Genomic DNA, 15,708 nt, shown 5'->3' with positions numbered 1-15,708 from the left:
AATAAAATCAAATATTTGAAGAGGCCAGGAAACCAGAAGTGTAAAATAAGGAGTGTGTATGACTTCAGGTGCTCTGACAAGCAGGTACTCCACAGGTAATATTAGAGATGCAAGAGGTAGATCGGGAGAAATGCCCAGGAGGGACAAGGGGAGCAGATTGGGCAGGAAGGGCCTTCAGTTTGTGGAGCTGATCTGACACCTGTGAAAGGTGAGTGGGGAAAGAAGAAAGCTTGACTAGAAAGGGACTCAATTCTAAGAAAGTTTCACCAGACCAGTGGGAAAACCTTAAGCCAAAGCCATCCATTACAGGAGCACCCTGAACCAGTACTCACAACCATACCCCGTCCTTCACTGGAAAGCAGCCTAGGGAGCATGGTGGTGTTGCAACCTGGAAGGGGATTGGGGAGCAGCAGCTGGGGTTACCTGCCAACTGTCTTCCCTGAATTAGGAAATCCAAGCGGTGCATTTTCATCCCCCCTCCATAGAGACCATTCAATAATGTGCTATAATCTGTAATAAGGATACCCTGGCCACATGGAGTTGGGTTCAGCAGATCTCCCACATGCTAAGTGGCATTTCCCTTTCTGGTGCTTCTCCAGAACTTTGGAGCAAGGAGAGTATTAAATATAATCCAATCTTCTGCCTGCAGCTCTGTCACTCTGCTTCATGGCCCACTAACCTTGGCCCTGTTGATTTTTGCCTTCTGCAAAAAATTACCTTTTCAGGCTGGGCGCAGTGGCTCACACTTGTAATCCCAACACTTTGGGAAGCCGAGGCAGGTGGATCACTTGAGGTCAGGAGTTCAAGACCAGCCTGACCAACATGGTGAAATCCCATCTCTACTAAAAATACAAAAAATTAGCTGGGTGTGGTGGTGCATTCCTGTAATCCCAGTCACTTGGGAGGCTGAGGGAGGAGAATGGTGTGAACTCCAGAGGCAGAGGTTGCAGTGAGCTGAGATCGTCCCATTGCACTCCAGCCTGGGCAACAAGAGCGAAATTCCATCTAGAAAAAAAAGAAATTACCCTTTCATTCCTTCAAGCCTGTTCTTGGCTCTGGCCACCTGCCATGGTCTAGCACCTCCTGGAAGTCCAGGATCAGCTGCCCAGGAAGCAGCTCCCCAACAAAGCATGAGCTGTGTCTGCCTCTGCCCACCTCTGGATTTCAGGTGCCTGCTTGCCCTTCCAGAAGTAATTGCTGTCTCCTTATAACAGGTAAACACTGTTTTCAGTATCTTAGTGTCCTTCCAGTATATAAATGGCATACAATTGATATTTACCTGTTTTCTTTCTTTTTCTAGACAAATAATAGTGACAATACATACTGTTCTGCACCTTTTTTCATCTGACTACAAATCTTGGCAATCTTTCTACCATTTCATAAAGTGCCTTGTTTTTATGTTTGAATAATACTGTTTGTATAGATGTGCTATGATGCTTTATTCAAGCAGGCCCCTCTTGATGGACTCCTACAAATTCAAAGGTGTTACAAATCTGTGACTATCACAATCCTATGATGAACTATCTCCTTCCTCCCTTCCTTCCTTCCTTCCTTCTTTCCTTCCTTCCTTCCTTCCTTCCTTCCTTCCCTTCTTTCCTTCTTTCTTTCTTTCTTTTTTTGAGACGGAGTCTCGCTCTGTCGCCCAGGCTGGAGTGCAGTGGCCGGATCTCAGCTCACTGCAAGCTCCGCCTCCCGGGTCTACGCCATTCTCCTGCCTCAGCCTCCCGAGTAGGTGGGACTACAGGTGCCCGCCACCTGGCCCGGCTAGTTTTTTGTATTTTTTAGTAGAGACGGGGTTTCACCGTGTTAGCCAGGATGGTCTCGATCTCCTGACCTTATGATCCGCCCGTCTCGGCCTCCCAAAGTGCTGGGATTACAGGCTTGAGCCACCGCGCCCGGCCTCTCTCTCTCTCTTTCTTTCTTTCTTTCTTTCTTTCTTTCTTTCTTTCTTTCTTTCTTTCTTTCTTTTCTTTCTTTCTTTCTTTCTTTCTTTCTTTCTTTCTTTCTTTCTTTCTCTTTCTTTCTTTCTTCTTTCTTTCTTTCTCTCTCTCTCTCTCTCTCTCTTTCTTTCTTTCTCTCTTGATTTCTTTCTTTCTTTCTTCTTCTTTTTTTCTTTATTTTGAGACAGAGTCTCACTCTGTTACCCAGGTTGGAGTGCAGTGGCACAATCTTAGCTCACTGCAGCCTCCGCCTCCCAGGTTCAAGCAATTCTCCTGCATCAACCTCTCAAGTAGCTGGGATTATGGACATGCGCCACCATGCCTGGCTAATTTTTGTATTTTTAGTAGAGATGGGGTTTCACCATGTTGGCCAAGCTGGTCTTGAACTCCTGACCTCAGGTGATCCACCTGCCTTGTTCTCTCAAAGTGCCGGGATTGCAGGTGTGAGCCACTGTGCCCGGTCTTTTTTCTTTTCTTTTTTTCTTTTGAGACAGGGTCTAACTATTGCTTAGGCTGGAGTACAGTGGCACAATCATGGCTGACTGCAGCCTCAACCTCCCTGGCTCAAGTGATCTTCCCATCTCAATCTCCTAAGTAACTGGGGCCACAGCTGTACACCACTCTGCCTGGGTAATTTTTTTTTTTTTTTTTTTTTTTTTTTTGAGACGGAGTCTCGCTCTGTCGCCCAGGCTGGAGTGCAGTGGCCGGATCTCAGCTCACTGCAAGCTCCGCCTCCCGGGTTTACGCCATTCTCCTGCCTCAGACTCCCGAGTAGCTGGGACTACAGGCACCCGCCACCTCGCCCGGCTAGTTTTTTGTGTTTTTTTAGTAGAGACGGGGTTTCACCGTGTTAGCCAGGATGGTCTCAATCTCCTGACCTCGTGATCCGCTCCTCTCGGCCTCCCAAAGTGCTGGGATTACAGGCTTGAGCCACCGCGCCTGGCCAATTTTTTTTTGTAGAGACTGTGTTGCCCAGGCTGGTCTTGAACTCCTGGGCTCGAGTAATCCTCCAGCCTCAGCCTTCCAAAGTACTGGGATTACAGAGATGAGCCAGCATACCCAGCCTGTATGTCATTTTCAACATGTGTGAATTGCTAAAGATAATCAAAGACAGACATTAAAGTAATAAAAACAGATTTTATTCAGTAACTACTGACAGCTGAAAGAGGTGAGCTCCATTCCAACTTATCCAGAGGTAACTGAGCAATTTAATGAAAGAATAAGGGAGAGAGGAAGGGGAATAAACAGGGGCTCAAACAGTCAGGGAAGCGAAAAATTACAAAAAGTAGGTAAGAATTTGGGTCAACCTGTCGCAGTGGCTCACACCTATAATCCCAGAAGTTTGGGAAGCCAAGGCAGATGGATCACTTGAGCTCAGGAGTTTGAGACCAGCCTGGCCAACATGGTGAAACTCCATCTATAAAAACTACAAAAATTAGCTGGGCCTGGTGGTGCACACCTGTAGTCCCAGTTACTTGGGAGGCTGAGGCAGGAGGATCACTTGAGCCAAATTGTTTGAGGAGGTCGAGGCTGCAGTGAACTGTAATCATGCCACTGCACCTCCAGTCTGGGCAACAGAGTGAGATTCTGTCTCAGAAAAAAGCAAAAAAATGTGGGTGAGCATAAATATGATTAGTCCAGCTATGTCTACTAGCTGACTTTTTTTTTTTTTTTTTGAGACAGAGTCTTGCTCTGTCACCCAGGCTGGAGTGCAGTGGCACAATCTTGGCTCACTGCAACCTCCGCCTCCTGGGTTCAAGCAATTCTCCTGCTTCAGCTTCCTGAGTAGCTGGGACTACAGGCATACAACACCACGCCTGACTAATTTTTGTATTTTTAGTAGAGACAGGGTTTCACCATGTTGGCCAGACTGGTCTCAAACTCCTGGCCTCAAGTAATCCGCCCACGTCAGCCTCCCAAAATGCTGGGATCACAGGTGTGAGCCACCACGCCAGGCCTACTAGCTGGCAATTATTGAAGTTAGGATTCTCCTCAGACTGAGAGACAGGTCGTACCCTTCCTGGTGGTTACATTTCAAAGGAGTAGCTTTCAGGTCCTTGACAATGACATGCCTAGTTTATATGAGATATGTACATATGTCATTGGTATCCATGGGGATTGATTCCAGGACCCCCAAAGATACTAAAATTCCCAGATGCACAAATCCTTGATACAAAATGGTGTCATATTTGCATATAACTTACATGTATCCTCCTGTATACTTTAAATAATCTTTGGATTACTTATAATATCTAATATAAACCTATATAAATAATTGTTATTCTGTATTGCTTAGGGAATAATGATAAGAAAAAAGTCTGTACATGTTCAATACAATGCAATTGTTTCCAAATATTTTTGATCCACAGTTGGTTGAATCCAACAGATAAAAAGCACTGGCTCTATAACCCGAAGGGACAGAGAAAGGATTTACAAATGTAAGCTTCTTTCAACTAAATTCTCTAGGAAAGAAGGAGTCAGGGCCTATTGTTAGGTGTTGGCTAGAACAAACTTAGCTTCAGCTTTCGCAGACAGGAACTCAAAGGGAGCGAGGTTGTCCCAGGGATGCAATTTTAGGCAGTCAGAAGCCACGCCAGAGTTGGCCAGGTCTCTTAGAGCTCATGTTGTGCCAAGAGTTATTTTGTAGTTCTCAGAATGTAGCCGCAAGATAAATATCATACGTTCAGTCACTGGGTCAAATTGCCCTCCTTAGAGAGGACATCAATTTATGCTCCTACCCAGAATGTATAAAATTGCCTGCTTCCGCCGGACGTGGTGGCTCATGCCTGAAATCCTAGCATTTTGGGAGGCCAAGGCAGGTAGATCACTTGAGGTCAGGAGTTCAAGACCAGCCTGGCCAACATGGCGAAACCCCATCTCTACTAAAAATACAAAAATGAGCCAGGTGTGGTGATGGGTGCCTGTAGTTTCAGCTACTTGGGAGACTGAGTTAGGAGAATTGCTGGAACCCAGAGGGCGGAGGTTGCAGTGAACCGAGATTGCGCTACTGCATTTCAGCCTAGACGACAGATTGAGACTCTGTCTCAAAAAAAAAAAAAAAAAAAAAAAAAAAAGAATTACCATATGATCCAGCAATCCCACTACTGGGTACCTACCCAGAGGAAAATAAGTCATTATATGAAAAAGACACTTGCAGATACATGTTTATAGCAGCACAATTTGCAATTGCAAAATATGGAACCAGCCTAAGTGTCCATCAACCAACAAGTGGATAAAATGTGGTATATATACACTGTGAAATACTACTAAGCCATAAAAAGGAATAAAATAATGACATTTGCAGTAACCTGGATGGAGCTGGAGACCATTATTTGGAGACCATTATTCTAAGTGAAGTAACTCAGGAACAGAAAACCAAATATTGTATGTTCTCACAAGTAGGAGCTAAACTATAAGGACATGAAGGCGTAAGAATTATAGAATGGACTTTGGAGACTTGGCGGGAAGGGAGGGGTGAGGGATAAAAGACTATACACTGGGTACAGTGTATGTGCTTGGGTGACAGGTGCACCAAAATCTCAGAAATTACCACTATAGAACTTATCCATGTAACAAGAAAACCACCTGTTCCCCAAAAACTATTGCAATAATAATAAAAAAAATCCTCACACATTTGATTCCTTCTTGGTGTCTACTTCTCAGAAAACTCAGATTAACACACTGACCCTTTCTTCTGCTATCCCCAATCACTATTAAGCCCAGTCAGTAAATGTTTTTATTTCAGAAATTGTACTTTTCAGTTATTGAATATGTGTTTGGCTCTTTTTTATAGTTTCCATTTCTCTGTTGACATTTCCTGTATATTATTCAATAATTATTGTGGTACTTTTCATCAGTACTCTAGTGAAGGAAAAACAGCCCAATTTATTATCTAGACAAGCAAACTTTTTATCTAAAATACAACTGGAAAAGGGCAAAGATGTCAAATGTCCTTGACTTTGAGAACTTCCAGATTTAAATTTATTCTTTAATTCTAAGGAAATGCTATTAAATGTAATAGTCACATCTCATCTTAATTGACTAGGAATTTCTGTCACAATGTTTCAGAAAGGATGCCATCTTTTCCGGGATAAAAAATTGTCAAGTTATCGTACTAAAGTTATATAAGATGTCAGTTAACATTAGGGGAAGCTGGATAAAGGATATGAGCAACTCCTGAACTATTTTGCAACTTTAGTTCCTATCCTTTGCTGAAAGGGTCCTGATTAATATAGTTAATAAAAAGAAAATGTATTCATTGAATATTTGTAGAGCTAGACCTCAACAGGGAACTTCTGAAATACTGATCCTCATCCGTGAATTATAATTTGAGATTAAAGAAATTATCTCCTTTCTAATATATTCTGAACATATCCAACTTCAAATCATTCTTTTAAACTAAGCATTAGTAATGTCTTTTCTATTCATGCTCTTATGTTATACTATATATATTTCCTGAGTGAAATATATATAGTATATATACTGCTGAGGCAGGGGAATGGCGTGAACCTGGGAGGCGGAGCTTGCAGTGAGCAGAGTTCGTGCCACTGCACTTCAGCCTGGGCGACAGAGCGAGACTGTCTAAAAAATAAACAAATCAATAAATAAGAAATTAATCATCTTTCCCACTAACTTTACTCTTTTAAATAGAATTTTAAAATGTTAATTGATAAAAAAATAATCTATCTGAACTCTAAAAGGTGACATCCAGCCATCAAACCTAATTGTTTTTCTTCCAATTACTTGAGTCATCCTTTTTTCCTGCTTACTATAACCATCATCTACTACAATAACATCCTAATTTTAGTTTCAATTCCCACCCCAATACATCCCCCACATGCTGCCAGGGTTGTATCCGAATTGCCAGGCTGTCTCTCTGTTTTCTATCTTTATCTTCATCTTTATTTTTTTTAGAGACAGGGTCTTGCTGTGTCACCCAAGCTGAAATTCAGTTACATGACCATAGCTCACTGCAGCCTCAAGCCTCTGGGCTCAAGCCATCCTCCTGCCTCAGCCTCCTGAGTAGCTAGTACTACAGGGGTGGGCCACCACGCAAGGCCGTCTGTTGAGTGGCTTCCTATTACATAGAAAGTACAAACTCTCTTTGATCTCAGCTTTGCTCCTGTGTCTAGCCTCCCTTCCAGGCACTCACTTTCCCCTGCTTTATCTCAAGCGGTTAAACCTGCCCATAATATCATGTTGTTCCTTGATTTCCCACCTTGACTCATGTCTTAAGACATCAGTGCTCTTCCTGCCCTTGTCACCTGTGACTGTTCCTCCTTTATCAGCTCAGGAGGTAGTTACTTCATGATGCGACTCCTTAATTTCTAAATTCAGATCTGGTGCCCCTCTCTGAGCTCTCAGGAATTATGTCTGTATTGAAAAATTCCTGCGGCTATCAGAGTGGTCTTTTTCCTTTGTTTCCCTCTCATTTGTTTTTCTGCTGTAATTGAGAAAATAGCAGTCCAAGTTACAGCTACTCCTAATGAACACTAGATGTCACTCTTGTCTTTTGTTTGAGCAAATGAGTTGCCACTAATTCTACCTCTAAACTCAGCTTTTAAAATTGTCGTTTTCCTGGTTAAATCTCAGAGTTAAAAATAAAAGCATTTCTGTCCTGAAGTTGTTTGTTTGTTTGTTGTTTGTTTTAACGAAACCAAGTCTTTATATGTATGCAGGTTCAACAAGGAATGAATCCCAAAATAAAAGCTACGCCGTTAAATAAACTGGCTTAGCCCTGCCATCCCAGCTGTTACTGCTATCGAAACAAATATATTGATTTTCAAAAGCATGTAATTAATTGTATTTTGGGGGGCAAAATAATGGAACTTGGGAAATTTGTCTTTTAAAGGTTTTTCTAATCTTCATAAAAGATAAACTCTTACCCTTTGTAATACAAATGAGTAGTAAATATTTTATGATCTATTATGATTATCTGTAGAGCTATCAAAGTGTTAAATAGTTTAAAGGAGGTCTGAAGATTACACCAAAACAATACTATATCAAGGAAAAAAATTTAGGACATGTTTTCAAAAGCAAAGGCTTGATGGTGCTTTAATTATTTTAATTTTTTATGTTTCTTATACACAGAAGACTCATATCATGTCAACTTTTATTTTCCTTCCCAAATCTAACAGTCTCCCAGTTTACCAGCTCTGTAAATGGCTCCACTCCCATTCAATTATTCTAGCCTCGAACTTTGTGGTATTCCTAAATTTTCCCTTCCCTTCATAATCTATAACCAAATAATTAGCAAAAAAATCTATTGGCTCTTCCTTCAAAATATATAGCTAGGCCAGGTGCAGTGGTTCACGCTTGTAATCCCAGCACTTTGGAAGGCCAAGGCAGGCACATCATGAGGTCAGGAGTTTGAGACCAGCCTGGCCAACATGGTGAAACCCCATCTCTACTAAAAATACAAAAATTAGCTGGGCGTGGTGGCGGATGCCTGTAATCTCAGCTACTCGGGAGGCTGAGGCAGGAGAATTGCTTGAACCCAGGAGGCAGAAGTTGCGGTGAGCCAAGATCGCGCCACTGCACTCCAGCCTGGGTGACAGAGCAAGACTCTCTCTCAAAAAAAAAGTATATATATATATATATATAAAAAAAATATGTCCACCACTCTTATCTCCACTGCCACCACCCTGGTCCAAGTCACTGCCTCTCTCCTACCACAAGAATTTTCTTACTGGTCTCTGCCCGGGCTGCCCAAGCCACTGTAAGCCCTCAGCTCTGAGAAAGAGGCCAACTCCATTCTAAATCTGTTTTACATAGAATCCTTAAGGAACAACCTCAGGTAAAAACTCCTCAAATTTGAACTAATCTAAGGAAGTTCACATAGTAAAAAGAACCATGAAACAGTTTAATGAATTGTAGGAACATTGTCTAGCCATCACAATCCTATGCTTCCAGAAAAGAGGATTCGATATTGCTTTCTATTACAGCAGATATTACCACCAATGTTCTTTTTCTATTGGACTCTAAATAATCAGAACTGCCCAAAAGGAGTTATTTATATTAGTGAAAGAACAGTGAATCTTGAAAGTATTTCTCCTGTGGCAATAATGCTTTTTGTTATATGGTAGATGCAGCTTCCGCAAATAATTGAAATTTTCATCTTGTTATTAAACAGTCTAGCCTCTTTGCAATTCATTTTATGGGAGAACATTTATTGGACAAGCCTGCCCTTCCCGGGTGATTTACACTGATTAAGTTAGAAATGGAGCAACATCTATTCCTTTCATTAAAGAGGGGTAATTTCTCCCATAAAATTTATTGGTATGGTATAGGGAAGGTCAATCTATTAAATTTTTTTGGAAATTTGTTTTTAGCTCCATTCAGCAGATCAATCTCCAGCCAGCCTGAGCCTAGACAATATGTTTCTCTTGTCATCTGATCTAACAGAGAAGCTGAGAATTACATTTTAAGGGATTGGAATGAAGTGTTCCTATCATCTGCTTCTTTTTTTGTCTCTCAGGGTCTTCTGAATCCAGTTATTTTTCACCATGTATTTTGATTCAATTTATTCCTTCATCCTCAGTTTAGCACAGGGAAGGAACATTATAAACACATATAACTATCTGAAAATAATATTTAGGCACCCCTTTTAATGCACAGAAGTTATTGCTTCTAAATTCAAGTTAATTTGTTTTCTAATATAGTTTGTGTAAAACTATTTAAAATTTTCCATTTCTTATCCCAAAAATATTTTTTCCAAGATTGAACAGAGGAGATAGGGGACAACTGTCCAGATTATGGTAGCCAACATTATAAATAGGAGTCATGCCTTAGATATTGCTTCCTTAATATATTTTTAATAAACTGGTTACCATTTATTGAATATATTCTATGTGTCAGTGGCTGAGCTGAGCACTTTCTGTGCTTTCCCATTTAACTTATTTAGTCTTCACATCAACCCTGTCAAGTAGGTGTTGTTCTCTTGTTTTACAGCTGAGGAAACTGAGGTCAGTGATGTTAAGTAACTACCCAAACCCACACAACCAGTATGTGACACTGCAGGGCTCAAGCCCCAGTTCTTTCGGGACCCAACCTATGTTTGTTTGTTTGTTTTTAACCAAACTACACTTCCTTTGATGCTTGCTCTTCCCTGCAAATGTTCTCAAGTGGATACTCATGAGAATAACTTACAAGCTTCTAGTGTTCAGGAGATTTTGAATCCTTGATATTTTTTATCTTGTTCAATGAACTAGTCTAAAATGCACTCAAACATGGAGACTCATCTGAGCCAAGCGGACAATTTTAGAAAGCACTTGTTGGATTGTCTTTAAAATTGCATCCTCAGACTTATAAAACATTTCTCAAAATTAACCAGAGAAATTAGGTACCGCTTTTAGTAATAATAATTTTAATTTAAGTCCAAACTACTATCTATATATAGTATATGTAAAAGTCCATACAATTATATATATAGATTATCTATTATCTATGTTTTGTGGACATGATGGTTGATATAAAAACCACAATCTTGCATGGCATTTGATTTTGTTGTGAAGTAGATAAGAGTCCTGTAGATTTCTAAGAGCCTAAAAAATGCTAGTCCTCTGCTCACCCTACCAGGGAAAATGATGAAAGTTTAGGCTGATGGACGTGCCTTAGGAGCAGCACCTTGGGACACCAAAATAGACTGAGTGCTAAAGGAGAGATGACTATAAGCGAAATAAGTGGAGCATCTGTTAAGACCCAGAGAGGTGCTGCACTGATTTATGATCAGGCTAGTCATAGACTATAACTATTTTATATATATATAAACATTTTTATATATATTTATACATTATATAAATTATATATTTATATATTTGTATATTATATAAATTATATATTTATATCTATTTTTATATATGTATATATATACACACACACTTTTTTTTTTTGAGACAGAGTCTCACTGTGTTGCACAGGCTGGAGTGCAGTGGCGTAATCTCTCCTCACCGCACCTCCGCCTCCCGGGTTCAAGCTATTCTCCTGCCACAGCTTCCCCAGTAGTTGGGACTACAGGCGTGCGTCCCCATGCCTGGCTAATTTTTTGTATTTTTTTAGTAGAGACAGGATTTCACCATGTTGGCCAGGATGGTTTCGATTCCTTGACCTCATGATCTGCCTGCCTCAGCCTCCCAAAGTGCTGGGATTACAGGCGTGAGCCACTGCACCCGGCCATCTTTTTTTTTTTTTTTTTTTTTAAGAAACATAAACATAAATTTAACTAGCAATAGTTAATTCATTATTTTATATATAGGACTTTCCTCGTAATTTCTGTTATTCTCTAAGACATTTGCTTTATTTATTTAAGAAATGTTGGATATTAGATGAAAATTTCACTGAAGACAGAAAATATTATCTATTTACACTATGGCCAGAATATAGACATTTATGACTTATTTTTTATCCCTATTTTACTCCAGGGGAAAATGCTAAAATTAAATTCAGATTTGATCACTATATATATCTTTTCTTCCTCACTATATTTTGATCCTGAAATAAGTTGTGATATTCAGTTATGACAGAGAAAAAATACTTGGAAACTATATGTCACACAAATTAAAGGAAAATTATTTTTGTTCTGATTATAAATTTAGAATGTTACATTATGCATTCTAAAGGCAAGATCTAAAGAACTTCTAATAAGTATTTCACACTTCTATTGAGAGTAAATTAAAAACACCTAAAACATCAGAGTAAGAAGGAAAAAACATAAAACAGAAGAAGTTAGAGAATTTTAGAGGGGAAAATGTATAGGCTTAAAACCAATAGCTGGAACATTTTTAAAGCTGTTACATGAGGATTTAGATTTCCCTTCCTCCCCGACCAAGCATGGCATTGCTATTAAGGGAAGTAACACCTATTTAAAGGATGTTAAGAAAGTAAAATTTTGTTTTGCTTCACACCAATAAGCTAACACTGTAGCATGAAGTTGGTCAGGTAACACGTTTCGTAATTACAGTGGCAGATGCTGGTCATTATAGAGTCCCAAGAGAGTTCCAGGCTCTGGGCTTAAAATCCTGGCTTTTCTTTGATATGGAGGGCTAGAGATTCCTCCACCCCTTCCCAACACCTTCACCTCACCACTCCTCTGCAAAAATTCAGGTTCAGCAAAAACTCATCGACATCTTTTAATCTCATATGTCTTTATTTGCAGCCTATTTATCTTCTTTTATAATATTAATTTTCTTAATACAGTTTCTCTTTTAGCCTTCTGTTTTTCAATACTTTTAGCCAAAATCTAATGTATAGTAGTTATAGAATATATCTTTTGTTTTTTTTAAAAAAGTAATTTTTCATACATGCTGCAATACCTCTGTCATCACACCCTATTAAACTTTATATATAGCTCAGTCTCCATGACCATTCTTAAACCTTATTTACACAGCACTTAGGTAATTGTTAAGTGTTTTTACTTCTTTTTCTTATGTCTTTATATATTGTCTTCTCAATGTATGTGGTCCTTATTGATTAAAATTTGTTGTTGTTACTACTGTTTTATTTGCAAACAGTCTCAGCCCACATTTAAGTAATTTTCACAAATGGCAGCCAGCAAGCGATCTGAACAGGTAGACAAGATACACTAGGGTAACACCTTTTTTTTTTCTTTGAGATGGAGTCTTGTTCTGTTGCATAGGCTGGAGTAAAATGGTGCGATTGCAGCTCACTGCAACCTCTGCCTCCCGGATTCAAGTAATTCTCCTGCCTCAGCCTCCCAAGTAGCTAGGATTACAGGCGCCCACCACCACGCCCAGCTAATTTTTGTATTTTTAGTAGAGACAAGGTTTCACCAGGTTCGTTGGGCTGGTCTCAAACTCCTGACGTCAGGTGATCCACCCACCTCAGCCTCCCAAAGTGCTGGGATTACAGGCATGAGCCACTGCACCCAGCCGGCACTTTTTTTAAAAAAGAAAGAAACAAGGAAAACAAGCCTAAGTACTTAAAACTACCCAAAGATGCTTTGATTTGACCACTCTACACATATTCAGCAAATCAGCCAAACTGAATTTGAAAATGAATCATCCTTTGAATCTGATCCCGGCCTCACAGCCCATTGGGCTGCATACTTGTCCAGAGCTCAGGTATTCTGGAAACAGCAGCAACATAGCAACCAAGGCTAAGGTATTGACTGGCTGATTTTTAGGGATCCATATGCTGCTAGAACATTCAGTGATCACTTACAAAGACAGGTATGGTTATCACAATCCGTCCTTTTCCAGAAATTAAAGATTGTTTCTAAAATACTTTTTTTTTTTTTTTATTGAGATGGATTCTGGCTCTGTCACCCAGGCTGAGTGCAGTGGTGTGATCTCAGCTCACTGCCACCTCTGCCTCCCAGGTTCAAGCGATTCTCCTGCCTCAGAGTAGCTGGAATAACAGGCAGGTGCCACCACGCCTCGCTAATTTTTGTATTTTTAGTAGAGACGGGGTTTTGCCGTGTTAGCCAGGCTGGTCTCACACCTCAGATGATCTGCCTGCCTCGGCCTCCCAAATTGCTGGGATTACAGGTGTGAGCCACTATGCCCAGCCCAAAGATGGTTTATAAAATTCTGATACTTAAAGAATCACTTCATGATATCTGAATGGACATATGTCCTTATGAGTGTATCCTAGAGTCATTCTTCCACTCATTCCACAGCTGTGTCCTGGGATACAGGCATACATGATACAGATGTGAGGAAGACACAACAATCCCTGATTTTACAAAAGCATTCGTGGCTGACCCTCACCCCTTGACATCCACAAGGGACCCTTCTACCTCTTTGCTCAGGAATCTAGCCAGACCCATCTTGGTTTATGCTGCAAATGTACTGTCAAGTGTTTTGTTTGTTTGTTTGTTTTGAGACAGAGTTGTGCTCTGTCGTCCAGGCTGGAGTGCAGTGGCACGATCTCGGCTCACTGCAAGCTCTGCCTCCCAGGTTCACACTGTTCTCCTGCCTCAGCCTCCTGAGTAGCTGGGACTAAAGGCACCCACCACCATGCCTGGCTAATTTTTTTTTTGTATTTTTAGTAGAGATGGGGTTTCACCGTGTTAGCCAGGATGGTCTCGATCTCCTGACCTCGTGATCCTCCTGCCTCAGCCTCCCAAAGTGCTGAGATTACAGGCATGAACCACCACACCCGGCCTAACCCATTCAATTTGTTTCTAATCCTGCTTTCAAAGTATTAGATTGTTCATGATTTCCTTCAAATAACTTACCTGAAGAATTAATATTAATAATAATGGGCCAGGGGCAGTGGCTCATGCCTGTAATCCCAGCACTTTGGGAGGCCGAGGTGGGCAGATTACAAGGTCAGGAAATCGAGACCATTCTGGCTAACACGATGAAACCCTGTGTCTATTAAAAATACAAAAAATTAGCTGGGCGTGGTGGCATGCACCTGTAATCATAGCTACTCGGGAGGCTGAAGCAGGAGAATCGCTTGAACCCTGGAGGCAGAGGTTGCAGTGAGCTGAGATCGCGCCACTGCATTCCAGCCTGGGTGAAAGAGTGAGACTCCATCTCAAAATAAATAAATAAATAAAATCATATATATATATATATATGTTGATAATTAGTACTTGACTTTACTTGAGGTATTGTGCTAAATATTTCACATGCATGGTCTCATTTAATCCTTAAAACAACCTATGTAGAGTTGTTATTCTCATTTTACACATAGAGAAAACTGAGGCTTGGAGAAAGTGCAAAATTTTGCCAAAGTTATACCTAGTAAGTGGTGGGAAAATGGATTTGGAGTACTCTGACTTCAAAGTTCCAATTTTTCCCCTTCTTTTCCTATCCCCGCCATTCTCCTCTTTAGTTTAATTAATTAATTAATTAATTATATTGTTATTATTTGGAGACAAGGTTTTACTCCCATTGGCCAGGCTGGAGTACAGTGGAGCAATGTCAGCTCACTACAACCTCCGCCTCCTGGGCTCAAGCAATTCCCTGGCCTCAGCCTCCCAAGTAGCTGGGACCACAGGCGCACACCACCACACATAGCTAATTTTTTTTTTTAAACAGAGTTTCGCTCTTGTTGCCCAGACTTGAGTGCAATGGTGCGATCTCTGCTCACTGCAACTTCTGCCTCCCGGGTTCAAGACATTATCCCGCCTCAGCCTCCTGAGTAGCTGGGATTGCAGGCATGTGCCACCACGCCCGGCTAATTTTGTAATTTTAGTAGAGACGGGGTTTTCTCCATGTTGGTCAGGCTGGTCTCGAACTCTTAACCTCAGGTGACCTGCCCACTTCAGCCTCCCGAGGTGCTGGGATTACAGGCGTAAGCCACCACGCCCGGCCAACACACAGCTAATTTTTGTATGTTTTGTAGAGAGGAGATCTTGCTGTGTTGTCCAGGCTGGTCTCCAACTCCTGGGCTCAAACGATCTGCCCAAGTTGGCCTCCCAATGTGCTGGGATTATAGGGGTGAGCCATTACACCCAGGCTAAAGCTAAATTACTGTTTATTTTTATAACTATGGTCATTATGACTTACTACCAAACTTGTTTTCTATTTTGAATGCGCCAAAGGGTGCTTCATTCCTGAAGTTCATCAGTGTCTAGCGGCACAGGAAACAAGGACAAAATGCTTGATTTAGTTAAGACGCTTATGAATCAGTACTTTTCAAATCTGTGTCAATCAATAACTGAGGAAGATTAATCTGGCAATATTGCTATTCTTATAAATGTTTGTTTTAGAGATAGGATCTCGGTCTCACTAAGTTGCTCAGGCTGGCCTGGAACACTTGGCCTCAAGCAATCCTCCTGCCTCAGGCTCCCAAGACA

General features: G+C 40.8%; 1 pseudogene; it reads right to left on the bottom strand.

The window, feature by feature from the left end:
• LOC126941098 (nuclease EXOG, mitochondrial-like) overlaps positions 1 to 15,708 on the bottom strand; it is a 45,353-nt pseudogene that overhangs the window by 3,449 nt on the left and 26,196 nt on the right.

This window comes from Macaca thibetana, chromosome 18 (genome assembly GCF_024542745.1).
Source record: "Macaca thibetana thibetana isolate TM-01 chromosome 18, ASM2454274v1, whole genome shotgun sequence".
In the NCBI taxonomy this organism is placed as follows: Eukaryota; Metazoa; Chordata; class Mammalia; order Primates; family Cercopithecidae; genus Macaca; species Macaca thibetana.
Note: the sequence above shows the minus strand (reverse complement) of the source record. Positions and strands in the feature narration are given on the sequence as shown.